Below are 2,562 nucleotides of genomic sequence, written 5' to 3'. Positions count from 1 at the left end.
AAGTGAAAGTGGCTCAGTTGCCCCTAGCAACCAATCAGATTCCACGTTTCATTTCCCAAAGAGTCTGTGAGGAATGAAAGGTGGAATATGATTGGTTGCTAGGGGCAACTGAGCCAGTTTCACTTTACACCATGTTTGATAAATAAGACAGACAACCCCAACAAAAGCCCTGCCAAAAATGTCCTATAGTGCAAAAAAATATACCAGAAAACAACCAAAGAAATTGCACAAATAGATTGAAAAATATAACAAAAGTCTTTATTTTGAAGTATAAATTCATAAAAATACACAGAATAGAATATGGGATAAAACACAGAGGTCAAAACCAAGAGGGGGGGGGGGGGGGGGGGAGATATCAGTGTGGTAAGTAACAATCAAAATTATGTATGTGAATACAACATCACCATCTAGTGGTCACTATTGGTATGGAGACCTAGACCTGGTACAGACCTGGACAAAAATCCTAACTAACATGGGATTAAATTGAGTTGAAACAGGGGGGTTGTATGCAACCCCTGCATGAATTAATCAAAGTTATAATGTTAATAAAAGACCAAGGTTAGGTTAAGTAAGTACAACCATACAAAGGAAAAAAAATGAGTCAACACAAAAAGACCCACACTGAAATCTTACCACCCGTCTGGCACAGAAGCCCGACGTACGTTTCGATCACTTCATCAGGATCTCTGCAACTCTGCGGTCAGCCCCAGGACGTCCATTATTCTTGAAGTAATAGCCCTTATGGTCCTGCAGGTTGCCAAAGTCTTCTGAATATACAAACCCAGGTGTGCGGCTAATGCTCTATTCTGTGTATTTTTATGAATTTATACTTCAAAATAAAGACTTTTGTTATATTTTTCTATCTATTTGAGCAATTTCTTTGGTTGTTTTCATGTTTGATAAATCTCCCCTGATGTTTATTGGAGAAAACATAAGATGGAAGGTACATAGGACAATGACGCCTCCGTCCCCTTCAGCAGACACTTTGGGACCTCACACACTTCTCCTAGCATGTCTCCCATCTTGAACACAGTTGCTTTTGGCATCGCCAGATCCAGATCAGCTTCTAGTTCTCGCACAGTCATAGATCAATGCTGATCGCAGCCCATGTACATGTTTATCCACCAGAGAGGTTCAGCTTGTTTCAGGCCTCACGAGACATGGATCCCGTTAAATAAATTCTCGGCCATCTTTAAAATGTCTGTGTGACACTTTTATGTACGCCGCCCTCATTTTTTCTTGTGAAATCTTTTTAAAAATTTGCAATTTGTAATTGGGCAACAATTTTCATTTCTTTAGCCCACTAAGCCTCTTGCAGTACATTGCTTTTCTGTTTTTATGAATAGATGAATAGACCAGCATAGACCAGCATAGACCATGAATAGACCAGCGCCGGTACGGGAATGCCGGTGACACGGTTCTTTTTTTGAACTTAGCCGTTCTATGCACGGGTCCAGGTCCGGTGCTGAAGCACAGGAGGCAGGCTGGCCCGCCCCCAGTGGGAGGGATTTCAGGATGGAAGATTACCTACATATCTTCGGTAAGTATCTATCACATTGCAGAAATCAGCAGAGATAAGGGATTTTTGTAAAGTTTACCATGACTGGGTTTTCCCTATAGCCATAATGGTAATAGGTGTCATAATACTTGCATTCTGGAGCAGTCATGTCCAACCTGTGCCTCTCCTGCTGTTGCAAAACTACATCTTCAGCATGCCCATGGGGGTGGGGGTAACACTGGTATTCACCTGAAATCGCATCTAATCTGCAATTGCAATTCTTAAATCGCCCACAAGATGTCACTACATGGGAAAATAATGAAGACAAGTAATGTCAAAACGGTATGTAGTTGTTTTTTTACAAATAGTTTTCATAGTGAGAATCTGAGACGCACTAAACTTTATTTGTTTTCTGACACATATTTGAAAGCCATATTACAGGGAGAAAAAGGAATAGGTCAGTTCTTTGGTCAGTCATGTATCAGTGTTGTAACATACTCATCCGTGCACCTGTAGCATCCAATGATCAGTTTCTGTGGCACTCAATGTGTTGCATGGTTACTACAGCCACCATCCTTACTACAGACAAGGTGGGTTAGCCTATCAGGAAGCTGAGGACGTTGGGTCAATCGTACTCAGTGACTATGGTTGATATGCTTTGTGCCTCACTGGATTTCTATCGTTTTGATCCTCCGTATACTGACATTATTGCCCAATCTTGTGATATTCCATTTGCCATCTGCTCTGACTTGGCTACTGACTATTTTCCGACTTCTGACCTTGTACTTGGTTCTGATTCTTCCCTGATAGTGACCTCACAGTTATTGACCCAGCATCCTGACCCTGCTTTGGTTCCTAGTTTCCAGTGGGGTTCTTATGTAGGTTTCATCCCTCTGCTCATCCTCTTTAGAATACATTAAACAGTCTTTTCACAGTTGCAATAATCGTAGTAGGAGTCAAATATTTGCAGTTTCTAGCTGGTAATAGATATAGACAACCTTGAAGAAGCTCAGCTGTCCTGCTGGTAGTTAAGAGAGGATACTATATACGGATCACAGCTCAGA

Source organism: Dendropsophus ebraccatus, chromosome 10 (genome assembly GCF_027789765.1).
Source record: "Dendropsophus ebraccatus isolate aDenEbr1 chromosome 10, aDenEbr1.pat, whole genome shotgun sequence".
NCBI lineage: Eukaryota > Metazoa > Chordata > Amphibia > Anura > Hylidae > Dendropsophus > Dendropsophus ebraccatus.
The sequence above is the reverse complement of the archived record's forward strand: the minus strand, read 5'-3'. Positions refer to the sequence as shown.